General features: G+C 47.5%; 1 long non-coding RNA gene across 1 annotated transcript; it reads left to right on the top strand.

The window, feature by feature from the left end:
• The first annotated feature begins 953 nt into the window (after nt 1–953).
• On the top strand, nt 954–13,849 carry LOC308470255. Its single transcript, XR_013982308.1, has 3 exons — nt 954–2,003; nt 2,668–2,775; nt 13,780–13,849. It is a non-coding gene; the product is annotated as an uncharacterized lncRNA (long non-coding RNA).
• The last annotated feature ends 8,747 nt before the right edge of the window (nt 13,850–22,596 follow it).

The raw sequence follows: 22,596 nt of genomic DNA, 5'->3' as shown, positions 1-22,596 counted from the left end.
GGATTTGTGGATCTCTTTATCACTCCCCATCCCTGCTTGAACTTGGCAAATTACAGAAGATGTTATCAAATACAATAACCTGTGCTAGGGATGGTGACAATTCCTCTCTTCCTGGAGCTCATGGAACCCTGTACTTCCCAACCTCTCCTCGGTTGGAGAACTCAAATGTTCTCTGTTCTCTTTCCTGAACATTGCCATGTGACTGGAACGTAGCAAAGTTTTAAGTACTTTAGACTGGTGGGAGTTCTAGGTGGCCAACCATGATAGAGTTCAATAATAATAGTTAAAATCACTGCTAGTTTTGCATGTAGTAATGAGGCGAAAATAATGGTTTGTATTATTTGTTGTACCTTACGCATCAATTATTTCTTTCAATAAAATTTAAAAATGAAGTTGCGGTCTGTTTTCTATTTTAGCTCCTGCGTAATTACTGTATCTTGATCACAAAAGAAATCACTGTACCTCATATTTTCCTTTCCTCAAAATTGAGGAAATCTTAATTATATGGGCCATATCCCATGCTTTGCAACAGACTTCTGTGCTCAGCTGCATTTCCTTTCCCTCTCTGGGCCCCTCCAGCTTCCAGAAGACACAGGCAAGAATACGACAGGGCAAAACAAACAAAGCAGATCCTCCACTCTGCATAACACTCTTGCATCGTATATGTCAGTGTTCAAATAGAATCCCATACACAAATCACATAAGCCCAATCAGCATCTGGAAGTATTAATGTAACCGTACCATATTAGTCTGTTTCTCCAAGTCTTTGCACTCAGATTCCAAAATAAAAGGGCCTCAGTCAACTGACTAACCAGCCAAACTTCCTGTGTTGTTGTTGTTGTGGTTTAGTTGTTTAGTCATGTCCGACCCTTCGTGACCCCTGGACCAGAGCATGCCAGGCACTCCTGTCTTCTACTGCCTCCCACAGTTTGGTCAAACTCTGCTGGTAGCTTTGACAACACTGTCCAACCATCTCGTCCTCTGTCGTCCCCTTCTCCTTTTGCCCTCCATCTTTCCCAACATCAGGGTCTTTTCCAGGGAATCTTCTCTTCTCATGAGGTGGCCAAAGTATTGGAGCCTCAGCTTCACGATCTGTCCTTCCAGTGAGCACTCAGGGTTGATTTCCAGAGCCAACCTTCCACTTCTCCCCAATTAAAAGCATCAGCTCATATTGGATGCGGTTTGGCTCCAAGAAATATGGAGGTGGCCAGAATATCTGTTCATGGGAATGCCAGGAATGAGAGTCTGTCTTGCAAGTCTGTTGTCTCTCCATGTCCCACATCTTTGAGTAAAGTTGAAGATACGTGCAATATCAAAGGACCACTTATTTATGACTCATGGAGAACAGAAACACATGGCTGTGCACATCATTCATTCCACTATGAGCAGCAGTGAGATACAAAAGAAAGCTGCTAACACAACGATTCGGGAATATGGGCTGGCCAGAAGTCACCCACTGTGATTCATCTGTAGGCTGGTTGAGAGTTGCCTGCTCGGCACATTGTACTATTACAATTGAAACCTGGAGCAGAACAGAAAACCCTCGTAAGATAGCATCAGGCATCCTCCACGGTCCGCGACATTCTGTACAGCATGCAGCTGATTCCTCAGCCCATTTGGATTTGCCCTAACAATCAGCACTTTATGCCTGAAAGGGCCCAAGACAACCATCGCCTTCACTCTCTGCTGCCCATCCGAGTGACCCAAGCATATCGCCAGAGGCTCCTTGGACCTTTCAAGGCCACCAGTATGAGGCAAGAAGCCAAGAGGGTTCCTCCCAGACTTATATAATGGATATCTTGAACCCAGCTCCTCAGACTGAGCAGCGTGTTCCTATGTGCCCTGGAAACCTGCAGTTCCTCAGCTGCTAGCCTTTTGAAAGCTGTCTCTCCATACAAAAGGCATTCCAATGGAGCAGAGCTTGTTTCTTGGTAATCAAAGGCCACGTCTGCTTCAGGTCTGGCTACTTACATTCTGTGTTCTGCATTGCCTCAGGACTGGAGGTAAGTATTGCCTCCATCCCCCATCCCAGAAGATTTAAAAGAAGAATAAGCCACTGTTTTAGATAGGTTGAATCTATTAGTAGCAGGAGAGATATACTTAGGGGTGGTAGGAAGGAAATGCCTTCTGCCAAGAGTTTGCAAATCCTTGCGATGGGGTGAGCTTAGAGCTCATTTCAGGACAGAGTTAAGCTTCCATTGAGTGAGGAAGCTGCTTTTCTTCTGGGAGCGCCAGTTTTGGGAAAAAGTTGATTCTGTTGTCTGGGTGGAATGTGTTGATAGACTAAGGGCCCAGGAGCATGCTATGAATCTGCAGAGAGTTTCCCCATCTGCAGAGGTGTAAATTTAGTCAGACTTTCTGAGGGGAAAAGAATCCTACCTCTCTAGGATCTATTCTGACAGCTATGTGTGCCCACAGGATTTTATGAGTTGGGACATTGAATCAATTGGTCCCTCCACAATTGAAAAAAAAGGGGGTTCGCTTGGTACTATGCTTTTCAGTATATACAGGAAAGAAAATAAATATAAATGAGGGAAGTGGTAGGATTCCCAGGACTTCAGTCACCTTGCCTACCTCCTAATGAAGCCCCAGATTTGGTGACCAATGTGTGAAGGTGATGCTTTCAGGGAGAAACAATAGAACAAATTTTTGTGCCTCCTACAACAGATGCTGTGAAATGCAGACTATGCAGGTCATTTCGTTCTGGCATGCCATGTGTACCAAATGGTGTCACATGTGACGGGTCATTCTGTGTAATGGCAGAAAGAGTTAAAGGTAAGGCATCTTTTCTATGTTCCTCTTTTTCTATGCTGCAATGAGCACTTGTCTCTTCTGTGCTCTGGTAACCTCTTCATTTCTCTGATGAAAATGGGAATATCCCATTCCACAATGGCAATTTTATTATTTATACCCCACACAGCTTACTGGGTTGCCCCAGCCACTCTGGGCAGCTTCTCACATGCATAAAAACATAATAAACATTAAATATTTTTTTAAAAAAACTTCCCTATACAGGATTGCCTTCAAACGGCTCGGAAGTCCTCCTTACCCTCCAACATTTATCTGATGAAAATAGGGACACCCTAAGAAAAAGCGGGACATTCCAGAATCAAATCAGAAACCAGCTTCTCAAAGTCAGGGACGTCCCTGCAAAATAGGGATACTTGGAGGGTCTGCTAGGTTAGATTACTGCAGTGCATTATACGTGGTGCTGCCTTTGAAGACAGTTAGGAAAATGCAGCTGGTCCAGAATTCAGTGTGGGGATGTTTAGGATAGTTGGCAAGGAAATATTTCTTAAATGTTATCCTTCCTTCACTCCCACTAGTGAGTGATGTAGCAGAACAAATCCCCTTCTGTACTCATGGAAGCTAGTTGATAGATTTCTTTGAATCTCCACAAAATGACTAATCCACTCTGGCTTGCCCAGATGGATTATTTCTAGTGTCCCCTTTTTTTCCTCCTAAAATATAATAAAGACTCAGAAGTCTGTCTTTAAAAGTATAACAATAAGTTTACTCACAAGTTGTCCACAGTACACATCCTGGAAGGCAGGCTTTAAGCTTCAGGTTACAAACATACAATGTGGCTTACATCCTTTGTGAGGATGGGCCCAAGTACTGCTGGCTGAGAGCCAGCAGCCAACAAAATGGAGGGGACTGAATCGAACAGAACTGAGACAAAATGGCCGCGTGACTCTGCTTTTATAGAGTTACACTCATTTGCTGAGTCACTTATGGGGGAACAGGAAGCGACACACATCCCACATTCAGCTGTCAGACTACTCACCGGGGCAAGACAGTTTGAGCATATAACACCAATCCTGGCCTAATTACACCAACAGCCAATCAGTTTTTGGACCCAATTCGAAGCGCTGGTTTTAACCTATAAAACCATACATGGCTCAGGACCTCAAGGACGGCCACTCCCCATATGTATTGACCTCCTGGACCCTGCAGTCATCATCTGAGGCCCTTCTCTATGTGCTTTCTATGCAGGAAGTAATACAAAAACGATCCTTTTCTGCAGTGGCTTCCCATTTGTGGAATGCTCTCGCCAGACAGGCTCTCCTGCCACCATCATTATATAACTTTAGATGCCAAGCAAAAACATTCCACTCCTCCCGGACCTTTGGCTAATTAAACAATCTATGGCCTTTAAAAATGTGGGGGGGGGAGGTTCTTTGTTTTCATTTGTTATTATGGTATGTATGTTTGTGTTTTTATATTGTAAGGCACCCAGTGATCTTTGGATGAAGGTTGGTATAGAGAGAGTTAATAAAGAATAAGAATAACCTTGAGCAGATCAGGGTGAATGCTTAATAAATGGAAGAGCCCAAAGTTTTGCTAGTGCAGAATAAAATTACTGTGCATAATAAATTTACTACAGCAGTTATGATTTTCTGGTCAGGCTCTGAATTCTCTTGGTAATGTAAGGAGTAACATCTTCCTAAAAATCACTGCAACCCCACATCCCCACCCACAAGGCCTGGGTTGCTGTGCGTTAGAGTAACCTGGTGGACAAGCAGCGGCAAGGACAGGTCCATCTGCTTCATCCAACCAAGTCTCTGTTACACATGCCAGGTTAAGTCCTCCATCCAGTCATGGATGGCAGTGGTCTTACGAATCATTGGCCTGGCATTGCATAGCAGCACCTTCAGGTCATGTGGGTATCCCTTGCTGATTCCAGTATCCGTCCGGACCTGGAGGCAGGGATAGTCCTCAAACAACGACTAAACCTGCCTCCTCGGTAATGACATGGTCTGGTCTTAGCATAACTCCTCCTCCTGCCCATGATCACTGAGATCGGTTGTCCCAGTGCATCCCCCCCCCCCCCCGTGGAACCTGCCCCAGCCATTTTGTTGGCTGGGACCCACTCCCAGGCAGCCCTGACCCCTCGCCTTAAGAACAAAATAAAACTTAATTTAAAAAAACACACACACAAAAACCAATACAAACCAAAAACAGTAAAAATTACAAACATACCAAAATTAAACATTCCCAAACCCGACTAAACATCCATCCCACCCCCCACACACCAAAAATAATTTTAAAAGGTAAAAACAGAATTTTTAAAAAACATATTTAAAAGAACTCTGTGCTGTTCTGAGTTCTCCTGGGCAACAACAGCAGCAGCGGCAGCAGTCCCTATGAGGCCTGTCAGGCCCCGCCTAGGCCAGGTGGTGAGTGGCAGGGACAGAACCTGCAGGCACTCACAGCAGGGGTGTCCTCTGAAAAACACCAGACATTTCCAATGAAAATGGAGTATTAGAAAGCTTTTCCCCAACTCCATTTTGAACATGTGGATTCAACTGTGCAGGTGGGGAGATTCATGGACATATCAATGCAAGACAGACTGTGCAACAGTCTTCCAGCAGTACTGGAAGAGCTGCTTCATTAGAGTCTTGAATGCCAGCTTTATTCTTATATTAAACCACATTACATAGAGGGACCTTGCTTAAGAAGATGAAATGTTGGAGAGGGGCAGGAAAGTAAGGTTTCTGCTTCAAGGAACTAACTGGCATGTCACTTGGAAAGTAGCCTATTTTTCAGTCTGAAGGAAAGAGATTTGGGATTTATCTTAGACAACAGTGGTGGAAATTGTGAGATTTAAGGGTTTGTTTTATGTGGACATGTCAGGATTCCAGCCGCGGTCAGAGGCAAACCGGCCTCACTCCAGGCATTCGGCTGGGTTCCTTGTTGACCTTCCGTCTGCGTCTCCCGGCAGGCAAGGTCGTAAATCGGCGATCCTCCTCAAACGCGAGGAGAACACACCCTCCTCCTTCTCTCCCTCCCTGCACTCCCCAGGGAGGGGAAGTAAGACAGACAGGAGTCCTTTTTACATGTCTTTTATTCCTGTCGTTCAGCAGTACAGAGAAACGGTGTCTGTACCCTCCAGACTCCGGCAGTAGAGTCACTACTCCGCCCCTGTACTTCCAGCACAGGTCAGATGACACTCTGAGCTAACATCCGGTGCTCAGTACGGAGAATGGACTGCCCCCTTTCTCCACTAGTACAGTTGCAGACATCAACATCCTGTTTTGCTTTCCAGCCACCTGCAGCTGGCTTTTGCATTGCTGCTTTTTCCTGACAACCTCCCCCAAAAGCATCAATAGGCAAAACACGACCCAGAGAAGAAAACAAACAGTTGTTATACATATAACAGTCCCCTGTTGTTTCAGTTCCACCCTTGGAACTCCCCACCACTGGTTCCACCAGTGTACCTCTCTGGTTGTCTGGCTTCCAAGGAATGAGTGCTTCTGCATTACCTTGGCTAGCAGCTCTCTGTCGTGTCTTTGTCTCTGACTTAGACACTGCTTTAACCTGTTTTGAGTTGTTAACAATAGCAACACATGCAACAGCTAAGTTAGCAAACTCTTTTGAGTACCTCTTTGGTGGTACACCCTTTGTAACTCTCTCACTGCGTATGAGGTGCTGATCCTCTCTGCTCACTGGTTCAACCTCTGGACTTTGTTGAGAACCAGATCCAATTGCAAACAGTGGCTCATCCTTCACCTGTGAAGGTCTATCCATTGTGTGAGATTTCCTCTCAATGACTGTTACAACTGAGCTCTCTGAGCTATCACTGTCATCATCAGTACCACTGTAATCTGTGAAATCAGAAAAATCATCGTCATCTGAATTGTCATCTGTGGGAAATGTGTGTACTGAGGAGATTTCACCCCTCCCATACCCAAGAATCTCCTGATCATCTCCTGATGGTCTCTGCTGACTCTCCAGAGAGAAGGAGGCGTGTCCTGCCTATCTACTTATTCTGCCCAGCAACATAACTGTGTGTGAGAGAGAGAGTCAGTCAGTGTATCGGAGAGAGTGAGAGTGTTAGAGATCCTAAAGATAAGGTTGCTGCTAAGAGCAGCTGCAGACTCTCAGTGTAGCATTGATTTATGCTTAGAATATTCAGCTCTGTATATAGCTTTGTATCATAGTTGTAGTTATAGAATAAAAGGAAGATATTTTACAGAGCTGCTCTCCGAGTGGTTTATACTCTGCAAGACTCTGCAAAACTCTGCTGCGCAACGACTGTATTATTGAGACAGTGAATCCGGTGCTCTCAGCTCTAAGCTGTGAGTCCACAGCACTGTGACCGTTTCCTGTGAGAAGGAGGTCTCTGGCGGTGCTACCCAGCTCGCCTAGCCCAGTCGGGGTTGAGGTGCAAGAGTCCAGTTGGTGCACTGGCTCTAGGGCGATGCTGACATCGGTTATGGGCCCAGTCGTTGTTCCAGTCGTCTGACCTGGCGTTGTTCCAGTCATCCCAGGCGTCCCAGGCGTCCCAGTCGCCAGAGGTTTCTGTTGCTGATTGCCGGACGGTGGAACGGACGCTGCATGCTGGACTGATTTGCGGTGCCCAGAAGCAGAGCTGTTTTGGAGCAGAGTGTTCAAGCTGCCGCTGTTGCTCTTGCTGCTGCTTGATTTATGGAGGTATGTTGCTGACTGCCAAAGGAAGAAGATAGCATCCCTGTTTGCCTGTTAATTGCGCTCTGAGTGGGAGAGAGAGTGGCTGAGGGAGTCAAGGCTTTATCTGTGTTGCACGAGGGAAGTGTCTTGCTGTAAGTAATAGCAGACATGGACTGTGCACATTCTGGCCAGATGGCTCTGTCCTTTCCTCTCCTCACGCCTGAAACCTATGCAGTTTGGCAAGTAAAGATGAAAGCGCTTTTACAGAGGGAAAAGCTATTTCACACGATAGAAGATGACCCTCCAGATAAGGATGATGATGATTGGGCTGAGTGGCATGCTGCAGATATGAAAGCCCGAGGGACAATTGTTTTGAGTGTTTCAGACCACTTGCTGGTGAACTTAGAGGGTCAAGAGACTGCACAAGCTGTTTGGCATAAGTTGAGAGATATGCATCTGAGGCAGAATGCTGGTTCCAGTGTGATTTTCTTTAAGAAGCTGTGCAGGCTGCAGTTGGAGAAAGGTGGTGATTTGCCTAGCCATCTATCTCAATTAAAGCGTCTCAGACAGGACCTTGTTCAGCGAGACCTGGCTATTTCAGAGGCTGTGTTTGTAATGCTGATGATCAATAGCCTAGATGAGTCTTATGATGGAGTGGCTGCCCAGATTTCCACAATGCCTTCTGACCGGCTAACAGAAGATTATGTGTCTAGCGTGCTCTTGAATGAGTGGGATCGCAGACAGGCTGTTAAAGAAAGCCGGGACTGTGCTGTTAAAAATATGCTTGAAAATGTGCCTGAGTCTTCAGCAGGGGAAAGTGAAAGTGAAACTGCTGCTGTTAAAGCTTTGAAATTGAAGCGGTGCTTTTCGTGTGGAGCACAAGGCCATTTGAGTTTCCAGTGTAAGAAGTCTTCAAAGAAGAAGGGAAACTTCAGAGGCAGAGGGGGAGGAGGAAGAAATCCCCAAGCACCTGCTACTTCAAAGGCTTTGATCTCTCGCTGTTCCAGTCAACGTGGGCGGAGTTTCTTCGTGGTCGACTCTGGCTGTTCAAACCACGTGGCCAAAGATAAGAATCTCTTTGTTCAGCTTGAGAAGCAAGAGAAAGAAATTCATCAAGCAGATGGGACAGTTCTCACGAGTATGGCTCAGGGAACTGTGTTCTTAAAGAGCCTGAATGCAACTATTAAGAATGTCCTGTATGCGCCTGATATTCAGGACAATTTGTTGAGTGTTTCCCAGCTTGATCGTCAAGGGTTTAAGGTGGGGTTTGCTAAATCTCGCTGTGAAATTCTTAGAGATGGCAAGCTCATTCTGTATGCAAAATGTGTAAATGGTTTGTACCAATTGCCTTTTGTTTCAGGTACAGGCACTGCAGAAGCAACTGAGAAAGAGTGTTGCAATTTATCTGTTGATAAGAATGAGAAGTTGCATGACCAATGTATTCATTATTACCACCGTATTTATGGTCATTTGAATTTCCAGGCTGTGGCAAAAATGCTTGATATGGTTCAGGGTATGAAGTTGAAAGAATGTCCCTACCACATGAAATGTGTTTCTTGTGCTGAGAGTAAGGCACGGCAAGCTCCCAAAGGTACAGAGTCTGGGAGAGAGGCCAAGAAACCATATGAAGTCATTCATGCAGACTTAGTGGGGCCTCTAGCGCTCTCTAGAGGCAATTCAAGGTTTTTCATGGTTCTGATAGACTCCTATTCGAAATATGTTTGGGTCTATATGCTGCAGAAAAAGGCTGAAGCCTTTACCAAGTTTCGCCAGTTTTGTAAATGGCTCAGAAATGTACATAATGAGAATGTACGTTTTCTTTTCACAGACAAGGGTGGAGAGTTTTGTTCAGAAGAGTTTGAGAGTTTTCTTTCTGAACAGGGCATTGAGCATAGGACAGCCACGCCCAGATCACCCTGGCAGAATGGTTTATGTGAGAGAGTAAACCAGACCCTGCAGCAAGGAATCAGAACGCTGTTACATGATTCGGGGCTACCCAATCCTTTTTGGGCCGAAGCTCTTTCGTTTTTCTGTCTTGTGTATAACAGGAGATACCAGTCTAGTGTAAATTGCACCCCATATGAAATGCTTCACGGAAGAAAGCCATGTGTAAAGCATTTTAAAATTTTTGGTTCGGAGGTTTGGGTGCACACCTCACAGGGTGACAAACTGAGCAAGCGTGGAGAACATGGTATTTTCCTAGGATATGAGAAAGGGTCTTATCGTGTTCTGATCACAGACACGAAAACCATAAGGCTGACCAGGAGTATTGATGACAATCCACAATGGGACAGAGTTGGCGTTTTTCAGTGCAATCCCATTTGTGATGATGGTGCAAAAGGGGCAAAGAAAGTTAAGAGGGAGGCAAGTGTTGTTGGTGATGATAATCCTGATGCCAATGTAGTTCCAGATGATGGCACAGATTATCAGAGCCCAAAAGCCTCAGGTGAGTCTGACGCTGACTCAGACTTAGCAGCTTCATATACTTTAGCTCCCCATTCTCCCAAAGAGGAGGAAGCACCAGAACAAGAGGATCAAAGAGTTTTGCGCAGATCCGAGAGAACAACCAAGGGTGTACCACCGAAAAGGTTTTCTGAAGAGTTTGCAAAGACTGCGGTCACGAGCAACTCTGGTGGGGTTTTCAAACCTAGCATGAAGTGTGCTGAGAGTAGTAGCACAAAACGCTTTATTTATTTCCTTACCTGATATTTAAAGGAAAGCGTGTATTTGAGTTCTGAAAATGGTTTGTTCAAATCTGCCTAATTAGAAATGTCAATTTGTATCTGAGAGGAAGAAATGTGTGTGAAGATTTTTCCAGAAGCTGCTTATTCATTTGTATTGTAAAAGTGTTATATGCCCGGAAAAGAGATACCTGCAAATATGTTAACCAAGGTTGTAAGCAGAGAACAACTTTTGGAGTGTATGTGTAAATTGCAGTTATGTTAAAGATTCTTGAAATGGTCGGATGAAATGGGGGAGGATGAGGAGATTTCACCCCTCCCATACCCAAGAATCTCCTGATCATCTCCTGATGGTCTCTGCTGACTCTCCAGAGAGAAGGAGGCGTGTCCTGCCTATCTACTTATTCTGCCCAGCAACATAACTGTGTGTGAGAGAGAGAGTCAGTCAGTGTATCGGAGAGAGTGAGAGTGTTAGAGATCCTAGAGATTAGGTTGCTGCTAAGAGCAGCTGCAGACTCTCAGTGTAGCATTGATTTATGCTTAGAATATTCAGCTCTGTATATAGCTTTGTATCATAGTTGTAGTTACAGAATAAAAGGAAGATATTCTACAGAGCTGCTCTCCGAGTGGTTTATACTCTGCAAGACTCTGCAAAACTCTGCTGCGCAACGACTGTATTATTGAGACAGTGAATCCGGTGCTCTCAGCTCTAAGCTGTGAGTCCACAGCACTGTGACCGTTTCCTGTGAGAAGGAGGTCTCTGGCGGTGCTACCCAGCTCGCCTAGCCCAGTCGGGGTTGAGGTGCAAGAGTCCAGTTGGTGCACTGGCTCTAGGGCGATGCTGACATGTACTACTACCCGCTCGTGTTCAGGAGCACTCTCCAGAAACTTTGTGAGAATCACCTGACCAGATTCAGACAAAATTACTCTGTAGAGACCCTTTTCATAACCCACAAAAATGCCTCTGGCATTCTTTACTCCACCTGGAGCTTCTGTTCTCACATGAGACCTGAAAACCTTAAAATAGGCAACAGAAGGTTTTCTATGGAACAGCTTCTCAAAAGGAGAACTACCCAACTCTTTTGAGACTTTTCTCACCCACACGTGAACATAGGACATTAGCGACTCCGCCCAATATTCATGTGGCAAATGTGAACTCAGCAATTGCGCATGCATCCCCTTTTGCAATTCTTTGTTCACCCTCACACAGACCCCCCTGTTCCACGCTTCTGCCGAAACAGCAACCTTGTGGTCTATCCCTTTTCCATCCAGGAACTTCTGAAACTTCTGTAACAGAAAAATTGGCTTCTCATCTGTGAAGAGACAGTCAATGTTAGCATCATGCACATTTTTAACCTTGTCACAAAACTCCTGAAACCTTTCTAAGGTTTCTTGTGGTTTTTCCATCATAAAAACCCAAGAATAATTAGTAAAACAATCCACACACACAAGGTAAAATCTTGCACCGCCTCTAGATGGTTCTAGAGGACCAATCACATCAGCATACACCCGCTGAAATGCCCTGTCGACCTTCTTGGTCACCTTCCTGGCGTCCTTGGTCACACCTGCAAGAGAGATTATGTTAGAATCAGAAGAATTACATTTCATGTAATCACTTTGATCAAAAGTCAACAAATACAGTCCATCTTTCTCTCTGGCAGTAAGATACAGTTCTCCATCTTTGTAGATCTTGCAGCTCTTAGCATCATAGGACAGTCTCAGTCCTTTCTTTGCAATCTGCGACACACTCAGCAGATTGAACCGCAGTTCTGGAACCAGGTAAACATTGTTTATAGTCAAGTTCAGACTCTCAAGATACACAGTCCCAATCCCGGTCGCTTCCAGCTCTTGACCGTTGGCCTGTTTCACTGCGAAGCTTTGCTTCTCAAACGTTGAAAACAGTTCTCTGTGCGGACACATATGAACCGTGGCTCCAGTGTCGATTACAAACGAGTTCCCAACATCTGGCGTGGTTCTTTTCGCCATCAAAGCCTTTGCAGGTTTCACCTGGCACTTGGTACGGCTTTTGCCTGACGCCTCAGGCTTCGTAGAGCTGCTTTTTGCTCCTCTTGGCTGGCGTGGCTTCTTACAGTTCCTCTGTAGATGCCCAGTCTGTCCACAATTGTAACATCGGACAGTGCTCAATGCTACAGCATGCTCTCCAGTGGCATCAGCAGTGGGGGAGTCAGAACTCTGTTCCTCCCTCCCCCTGTCAGCAACATCCATTGCATCTTGAACAGGAACAGCAACAGTTCCAACAGCAACAGTTCCTTCACTCCCCCATCTGGGGTCAAAGCTCTCCTCAGCTTTCGATGAGCTCTTAGGAACTTGGCCAGCATCATCTTGGCTCACCCCTTCTGCGGTAGTTATCCATCCAGACCATGATGAATAACTGTCTCTGGTCAGGGGAGATGGACAAGGCATGTCTCCCCCCTTCTTGGCATCCATTTTGAATCCAAGCCTTCAGCTCACACTCTCCAGTAAGCTCTAAAATCCAACAGTTGCTTTTCCGCCTTCTTTGGCAGGCAAACTGCAAGCTGTTTACGCTCTTGGCACCTGGCAGCTAAACGCTGGCTGCTATGGAAAGTCCCCTCCAAGAGCTCATAAGTTTGTAGCCAAAACACTCCGTGGCTTTGTTTTGCTTTTCCCAGGCTCAGCCTCACAGTCCAGCCCCTCTGCCAGTAACTTTCCACGAAAGCTTATCAACCACAAAAATGTCTGGAATGCAGGCTGAGCTGCCAAGCTGCAGGCCTCTTCTCTCAGAGCTGTTGTTTTTCCCAAACGCAGCTCCCGTGAACCAGAGAATAAATCAATCTGCGTTCACACTTTTAGCCCGAAATGCAGCATACCTTGAGCTCCGTTGCTTGGAAAAACACCTCCTCTTGGTGTCCAGCCGTCTGTTCAGCTTCTGGCTGCACGCAGACGTTACCTTCTTTGAGCAGAGGATGGCAAACGATCCATCCACCTCTCATGCAGATTTCCATGGATCAGAACCACCGGAAATGCTACCAGTTGTCAGGATTCCAGCCACGGTCAGAGGGAAACCAGCCTCACTCCAGGCATTCGGCTGGGATCCTTGTTGACCTTCCGTCTGCGTCTCCCAGCAGGCAAGGTCGTAAATTGGCGATCCTCCTCAAACGCGAGGAGAACACACCCTCCTCCTTCTCTCCCTCCCTGCACTCCCCAGGGAGGGGAAGTAAGACAGACAGGAGTCCTTTTTACATGTCTTTTATTCCTGTCGTTCAGCAGTACAGAGAAACGGTGTCTGTACCCTCCAGACTCTGGCAGTAGAGTCACTACTCCGCCCCTGTACTTCCAGCACAGGTCAGATGACACTCTGAGCTAACATCCGGTGCTCAGTACGGAGAATGGACTGCCCCCTTTCTCCACTAGTACAGTTGCAGACATCAACATCCTGTTTTGCTTTCCAGCCACCTGCAGCTGGCTTTTGCATTGCTGCTTTTTCCTGACATTTTGCACATGTTTTAACATTATTTTATTTTAATGTTGACACTTTAGTAGTTTTAGCATGGGGAAAAAATCAGTTTTAGGTATGCATTTGTCAATGGAGCTTAAAATGGAATTTATTTCAATGTGCTGTGAGCTTTGTCTGTTCTTTTGGTATGAACTATGGACTTGACTCACTAGTTAGTATCAACATAAGCACTTCTCTTTCTCTCGCCAGATCCAACAAACAAGTTGCAGATCAAATTTTGTGGCGAAGGTCATTATGAAAAATTCTGCGGACTAGAAGAAGATAAAGTTAAAATACAATGCTGTGATGATGACATGTGTTTTGACTGATTTTACCGTTCTATTCTTATATTGTTTTAACCCATCCAGAAACCTCTTGGTAAAGGGTGGGTAGCCAATCTTTCTCCTTCTCTTTCACTTTCTCCTTTGAAAAACATAATATTAGAACATTTCACACCCTTTGCTTTTGAGGGATGTCTGGTCTTCCTCCTGCCATTGCAATTCAAATGACAGAGCAAACACAGAAAAGCAACAAACCCCAATCGTCACAACTTTGGTGGTTTAGGCATTGGGTAAGCTTAGCCTTGGTTGGAGGGGGGGGTTGTCCCCTGGCCTTCCACTCCAGAAATAGGGTATGCTGTTAAAGGGGTCCATGATGGAGTTGCGTCTGTCCATTTGCCCAGATGGGGGGAAGGGCTTGGGTCTCAGCGTTCCTAGGGGTGGGGATCCCTGCAGGGATCCCCCTATTTGATGTAAGTCATGGGAATCCCCACTGCCGGGTTGACCCTGATGTCATTTCCGGTAGGCAGACAATAAATGCTTACACAATGCCTATAGGCAAACTACTTCATCTGTAGTCAATAAAGTTGTGGCCTGATTTGATCTCATTCCACTGTGTGGCCTCCTTAATTGGTAGCTCACTTGAGCAGAGGAAGGCTGCACACCCTGGGCCTGTAGACTCTGGGAAGCTTCCAAGAGAATATAAAAATATATAAAACCATCCGGCATTGAAAACTTCTCGATACAGGACTGCCTTCAAATGTCTCAAAGTCAGTCCTTAATTGCCTTGTTAGAGTATACCATCCCATACTCACAGTCAAGATGGTTAGGGAGGAGGCTGGAGCCACTTCCATCCAGACTCTCCTAGGTCATTGTCCATCAGATTCTCAATTCATCTCTTCCTGGAGCTCATGGAACCCTGTTCTTCCCAACCACTCCTTGGTTGGAGAGCTCAAATGTTTTCTGTTCTCTTTCTTGAACATTGCAGTGTAACTGGAATGTAGCAAAGCTTTTAAGTAGTTTGGACTGGTGGGAGTTCTAGGTGGCCAATCAAGATAGAGATCAATAATAATAGTTAAAATTACTGCTAGTTTTGCATGCAGAAATAACGTGAGAATAATAGCTTGTAATAATTGTTTTACCTTACATATCAATGCTTTCTTTCATTAAAGTTTAAAAGTGAAGTTGTCGTCTGTATTTTATTTTGGTTCCTGTGTAATTATTGTACCTTGACCACACAAGAAATTGCTGTGCAGTGGTACCTTGGTTCTCAAAATCTACCCATTCTGAAAGTCCGTTCCAAAACCAAAGCATTCCAAAACCAAGGTGTGCTTTTCCATAGAAAGTAATGCAAAAGGGACCTCCAAGATGTTATTGTTTGCAGACCATAAGGTCATCTGCGGGGCATACCAAGAGAGGCAGTCCTATAGGTACGAGTGTCCCAGGTCATATAGGGCTTTAAAGGTTAGAGCCAGCACCTTAAACTTAACCCTGTACTCCACTGGGAGACAGTGCAGCTGATATAGCACTGGTTGGATGTAGTCCCATGGTGAAGACCCTATAAGTAGTCTTGCCGCAGCATTCTGCACCCGCTGGAGTTTCTGGGTCACCTTCATGGGAAGCCCTGCATAGAGTCAGTTACAGTAATCAATCCTGGTGGTTTGGATCATAGTGGCTAGATCAGGGTGAGAAAGATAAGGAACCAACTGCTTGACACGGCGGAGATGGAAAAATGCTGCCTTTGCTGTAGCTGTAACCTGCGCCTCCATAGAGAGGGAGGCATTGAGGGTTACACCCAGAGTCTTGACAGAAGGTGCTGGCACTAATTGCTCCCCTGCAAGGGATAGGAGTTTACCCCCCAACCCCATGTCGTCTCAACCCAACCAGAAGACCTCTGTCTTTAAAGGATTTAGCTTCAACCGGCTCCCATGCAACCATCCAGCCACAGTTTCCAAACATCTGGTCAGTGTATCTGGGGCTGAATCAGGATGGCCATCCATCAACAGATAAAGTTGGTGTCATCAGCATATTGATGACAACCCAGCCCGAAGCTCCGAACAAGCTAGGCAAGAGGGTGCATAAAGATGTTAAAGAGCATTGGGGAGAGGATTGCGCCCTGTGACACTCCACACGCCAAGGGGTACCATGACGACAACTCCTCCCCTAGCATCACCCTCTGTCCCTGACCTGAAAGGAAATAGTGCAGCCATTGTAAGACTGTGCCTTGAATCCCCACGTCTGCAAGGCGATGGTACAACAGTGCATGGTCAACCATGTCGAAGGCTGCTGACAGATCTTGAAGAAACAGCAGCCCAGACCCACCTCAGTCCAGCTGCCTACAGAGATCATCTGTTAGGGCGACCAGGGCCACCTCAGTCCCATGTCCAGGGTGAAAGCCAGACTGAAATGGATCCAAGGCCAATGTTTCACCCAGAAACCTATCAAGCTGTTCAGCAACCGCTCTCTCAATTACCTTACCCTGGTACGAGAGGTTCGAAACCGGGCGGTAATTGGATAGATCTGGAGGATCTGATGATGTTTTCTTTAAGAGCAGGCGCACCACTGCCTCCTTCAACTCCCCTGGGAATGTCCCTGTGCCAAGGGACAAATTGATGATATCACCCCGGGGGACCCGCACCTCGTTCGGGCACACTCTAATCAGCCAGGACGGGCACAGGTCAAGGGGGCAAGTGGTGGGCTTTCCAGCTTGGAGTAGTCTGTCCACATTGGCTGGGAGTATCTGGTCAAAGTGGTCCAGTGTAGGACCCAAAGACCATCGAGGTGCCTCCAGTTCTGTTGCTGTATCCAAATTGGCGGTGGAGTAGCAAGACTTTATCCGAGCTCACAAATGTCTCACAGCTATGAATCAAATTTGTATTTAAATTCGGTTGTTCCTCTGGGGACGTTAAAGACCTAATTATACTAAAAAGTTGTGCTGGGTGAGAGCTAGCGGATGCGATGGAAGCTGAGAAGTAAAACTTCTTAGCAGCTTTCACTGCCATCTCATAGGCTTTCATAAGCGTCCTATAAGATGTTCTTGAGGCTCCATCACGAGCACACCACCATATTCACTGTAGCCATCCGTCAGGGAACTGACATCGGAGCTAGAGGCGGAGGGAAGGCTCTCAAATGATGCTGGAGAAGGGCCCAGCAGGGAGAGAGGCAGCTCTGCAGATGGGGAAGCAAATCAGCGCAACACCAGGGATAAAGGGGGGCAGATGGGGGAATCGGTGAGAGGGCTCCAGGACTCTTCACCGGACACCAGCAGGGAGAGCACGGGTCCTCCGCTACCCACGCCCTCCCTGCGCAGAAGACTTCCGCGCAGGGAGAGTAGGAGGAGACTTGGCGTCAAACAGCTTTTATGTTGGAAAAGGTTTAAGAAACGCCCACTGACGGATTCTGCTAGCGACTGGGGCAGCCACGAAGTGAAGGGCTGTCCAGACAGAAAGGTTTAACCAGGCAACATAGCCAGGAAAGGCAGCAACTTACGCACGAGCAACCCATACTCATTACAGCAATCCGTCAGTCCCTGACGTCGCTCGTGCACAGCGACAGGCAGGCAGCATCATGAGCAAAACCGGAGAAGCTGGCGCCATGGAGGGAGCAGCTGGAGTGCAAAATCTGGTGGAGAGGAACCGAGATTTGGAATAGCATGTGGCTCTTCTGATGGCGCGGCTGGACGAAAGGAGGGCTCAGGATGCTCAGGTCAGACCCACCCCCGTAGCAAGGAAGGTACCGGGACTGGTACACATATTTGGAGGGAAACCCCAGGACTACAGTGCGTTCCGAACGGAAATAGAGTACGCGTTGGAACTGCAACAGAATGATCTTGCAGACGATGGGGAGAGGGTTGCCTATATTGTCGGACATCTGCAGGATGGGGCCAGAGAATGGATCAGGCCCCTAATGGCAACGCAGAATGCCGCCTTGAAAGACCTTAGGAAATTTTTCCAGGTGATGGATGCGATGTATTCCAGTGATGTACAGCAAAGTGTGACTCGGCGGGAACTGATGGGCTGCAAACAGGGGAACCAGTCAGTTAGAGACTACTGGTCACGCTTTGCCATGTTAGTCCACCGGCTCGGGTGGGAATTGGACTCTGAACCCATTCAAATGCTGTTCGAGGAGGGGTTGTCCCCAACGGTGAAGGACGAGCTTTCCCGCGCACCCCGCCCGCAGTCGATGGATCAGCTGACCAAGGCTGTGCTTGCGATTGGTGTAAGGCAGGAAGCGCGGGCCCAGGAGAAGCGGGAAGGGAGAGAGCAACGTTACCATGACTACCGCATTCCTGAAATACCAAGGCAGCCTTCCCTGCCGGCGGAGCCAACGGAAATAGATGGGGCGCGCGCGCGGGAGGCTTCAAACTCCAGTGAAGGTCGCAAAAGGGAGGGAAAGGATGGGAAAACGACCAAGAAGTGTTTTCTCTGCCAGCGGCCAGGACATTTTGCCAGGGTCTGCCCGCAAAGAAAGGCCTGGCAAGGGATGGTGGGAGCTGCAGGGGGTGAGGAGGAGATGGCAAAGGGGGAGGAGCAGGGAAACGCCAACGCTTGGCTGCCACTCAGCGGGCACAGCAGCCAGGCCAGCAACCAATAGAAGTGCCCCAACCAGACCCCCCCCCCCAGGGTGGCTATAGCCATAGAAGTGGTGCTAGAACTCCCGAATGGGCATCTAGTCAAGGTGAAAGGGCTGTTGGATTCAGGCAGTTCCTGCAATTTCTTCAGCAAGGATTTTGCACTAGAGCACCAGCTCCACCTGCTGCCCCTGGATTTCCCCTTGCAAGTAACCACCATTGATGGCAGGGAGCTTCTGGGAGGGGAAGTGACGCACCAGACCCCACCAATGAGAATGAGGGTTTCCAGACACACGGAGACCATCGCCTTTCACGTAGCCTCACTGGCAGGGCCCCCAATAATATTAGGGATGAGCTGGCTAGCACAACAGGATCCAGTGGTGGCATGGCATCAGAGAACGGTCACCTTTGGGTCCACTTACTGCTTGGAACACAGTCTAGGGGGGAAACCCCAAGAATTACTGTGGCCAGGGTGGCTGGGATAGCTGTGGAGCCAAAAGGGGAGGTGCCACCACAATATGCTGACCTGCAGGAGGTCTTCAGCGAGAAGGAGGCAGGTAGACTACCCCCCCATAGGCCCTTTGACTGCCAAATCAACTTGCTCCCTGGGGCGCAGCTACTGGTGGGTAAACTGTATGCCATGTCAGACAGGGAGATGAAGGAGTTGCAGGAATTTATTGACAAGAACCTGAAAAGAGGCTTCATAAGAGAATCAAAAGCGGTAGGGGGCAGTCCGGTGTTCTTTGTGGACAAAAAGGACACTAATCAACCCAGGCTCGTTGTGGACTATAGGGCCGTCAATTTGGTATCGGAACCAGAAGAGAGGGAGCACCACAACTTGGCCACAGAAATACTTGATTCAAGGTGGCGAGGACGCCAGGTGGAGTACTTGGTGGCTTGGGAGGGAGAACCCGGGTCGGAAAACACGTGGGTTCCCGCGGAGGCAATCACTGATGGGTATCTGGTGGAGGAATTCCACCGCCTGTTCCCGGACAAACACAAACCACTAGCGAGATTCTGGGAGGAGCAATTTGGAACCACAGATGATGAAGAGGATTTTGTGGGTTTTTCTGCCTCCGAAGGGGAGGGAGAAGAGGCTTCGGAGGAAGAAGAATCAGACTGGGAGGCCCACCCCGCGGGAAGGGATCAGAGTGGGTGGGAAGCGGGTTTTGAATCCTCAGAGGATGGCGACAGCTCCTTTCGGGGGTTCCCCGCATCGTCGGCCGAAGAAAGAGACGAAGTTGGGTCAACAGGTTGGGCCGGGGTGGAGGGGGTCCGGGGGGGAGGTGGATGTCAGGGAACTGACATCGGAGCTAGAAGCAGAGGGAAGGCTCTCAAATGATGCTGGAGAAGGGCCCAGCAGGGAGAGAGGCAGCTCTGCAGATGGGGAAGCAAATCAGCGCAACACCAGGGATAAAGGGGGGCAGATGGGGGAATCGGTGAGAGGGCTCCAGGACTCTTCACCGGACACCAGCGGGGAGAGCACGGGTCCTCCGCTACCCACGCCCTCCCTGCGCAGAAGACTTCCGCGCAGGGAGAGTAGGAGGAGAATTGGCTTCAAACAACTTTTATGTTGGAAAAGGTTTAAGAAACGCCCACTGACGGATTCTGCTAGCGACTGAGGCAGCCACAAAGTGAAGGGCTGTCCAGACAGAAAGGTTTAACCAGGCAACATAGCCAGGAGATGCGGCAACTTACGCACGAGCAACCCATACTCATTACACCATCTAAGGTCTCCCTTCATTTTCCAGAGCTCCTCGGTAAACCAAGGGGCCCTGTTTCAGTGGGGTCGCAGAGGGTGCCTAGGTGCGATATCATTGATGGCTGCCAACAGCCAGTTATTCCAACCCTCAACGAGCTCATCTAATGAGCTGCTAGGGGGAGCAGGGTCCCGCAAGTCCTGACAGAATCTATCAGGATCTATCAGCCTTTGCGGGTAAGCCCAAATAGGCTTGCCACCCAGGCAGGGGTGGGTGGGAAGTCAATCCTAGCTTTCAGAGCGTAGTGATTGGACCATGGCACCACCACAGGGTCTGATCATGTCTATACCTGCGCCAAAGATCAAGTCCAGCGTGTACTATCCAGAGTCCCTATCCAGAGACTATCTAGAGCACGTATTATCCAGCACATGCTATCCAGCGTGATCGACTCCTGCCCGGAAACCAGTATCCCCACTGTGGAAGTACGTGTGGATCCAGAATTGGCCTCCACAATCACTTACGGACTCGTTGTTAAAACCGTGTTTATGGAAGACAGTCTTACTCGGCTACAAGTGATCACCAAAGAAGAAAGAAGATCCAGCGTGTACTATCCAGAGACTGTGAATCTGTTAACTCTCTCTTTTCTAGTGTTTCTTCTGCTAGCTATTCCCCATCCAGTATTTCCCTGCCTTCTAAACTATGTCCCTCTGCAAACCACTGTTCCAAATCTATACTGAAGGAATGGGTTTCTATGCAGTCAGTTTGAAACTGACCCAAAAACCGCATTTTTCCTTCTCCAAGGGAGCATTTCTAAAATGCATTAACTTGAGCTGTTCAGCAAATGCATAACAGAAACCCAGCTGTATAAACAAGTGCTCAAAGCCATCTCCCTTATCAGTCCATGGCGGCAATGTATGGCCTTGACTGTTCCAGTGGAGCAGGGATGGCGCATCTGGGTCTTATCTTACACTGAGGCATAGACCTTGTCATCGACCTGGGAATGGCGCCAGGAGTTGGTGACCTCTTACTCCAAGATAAGATTGCCGGAACAGGAATACCCTTATATGGTCAAGAGTACAGGAAGAGGAAAACCCTTTTATGGTTAAGAGTACCAGAGCAGGAACATCTGTGATGTCAACCTGCGTGTATAAGCTGATGTGGCTGGATTCCTGGGGAAGGGGGGAGAGGGTGCCTGGAGGATATATATACTGCATGAAATTTCTCATTTCTTTGGACTTGCTGTGAGCTGACCACACAAGTGCCTTCTGCTATCCGGAGAGCAGAATAATCTCTTTCTCTGAACCAACCCTCGGTGTCATTTGACTTCCTTCCTCCCATCCGGGAGCAACGCTCACCCTACCAATTGGTAAAGTCCAATAAGGCTACAATACTGTCCTCCTGCTCCTGGGATGATTCAGGAGGAAGGGGTGGCTCCCACCATTCTTCCTCAGTGCAGCCCTCCTCAGCATGGTCCCTGACACCCAGCCCTCAAGGCATGCCTCTGAAAACCAGTTACTGAGAATTACAAGTCGGGAGAGTGCTGTTACACTAAGGACCTGCTTTCTGTCTTCCTCCAGGGATGTAGCTGGCTGGTGTTAAAACAAGATGCTGGTCTGGATGGGCCACTGGTCTGATCCTGTAGGTACTTCTTATGTTCTTATCCAATGCATTCTGTGCAGCATCCAGGTGATCTTTCAATCTGTTTGTATTTCTCCCATTAATGAGGCCATGGTACCACCAAATAGCTAGAGGAAACTGCTGCCCACATCTCCTGTGTCCTTCAGAGCCACCCCAAAATATTGCTAGAGACGTATAGGTAAAAATGAAGAGACTCCTCCGTTGTATATGGTGGTGTTCAAATAAAAATCTGTACATAAATCATGGCTCAGAGTCCCTAAATTACATGAGCCCAGTCAGCAACTGGACTTGGCAGCCCTAGAGTATTAGCTAAGCCGTAGCTTTTTATTGTTGGCACCCGCCCTGTGGAACGCCCTCCCACCAGATGTCAAAGAGGACAACAACTACCAAACTTTTAGAAGACATCTGAAGGCAACCCTGTTTAGGGAAGCTTTTAATGTTTGATGTATTACTGTATTTTAGTATTTGGTTGGAAGCCGCCCAGAGTGGCTGGGGAAGCCCAGCCAGATGGGAGGGGTATAAATAATAAATTGTTGTTGTTGTTGTTGTTGTTGTTCGAATCAGTGCTACTTTTCTAGATTAAGAGGTGCTGGAACTAACTGTGAATGCCTCTCTTGTTCTCATAATGGCAATGGCACCCACTGAGAGGTGCCAGAACTCAGTTCTGGTGAGTTCCAGTTGGGGGGGAACCTCAATTAGGATGTTTCTGCAAGTCTGCATTGCAGTAAGTTGGACTAAATGATCATTGGGGACCCTTCCAACTCTACAATTCTATTATTCCTTTCGGACATGGGGTGATTGGGGAAACAAGTCCTGAGTGGCTGAAGTAAGGCTGCCATAC

This window comes from Podarcis pityusensis (assembly GCF_964106645.2).
Source record: "Podarcis pityusensis genome assembly, chromosome: 2".
Lineage (NCBI taxonomy): Eukaryota > Metazoa > Chordata > Lepidosauria > Squamata > Lacertidae > Podarcis > Podarcis pityusensis.
The sequence above is the reverse complement of the archived record's forward strand: the minus strand, read 5'-3'. Positions and strand labels throughout refer to the sequence as shown.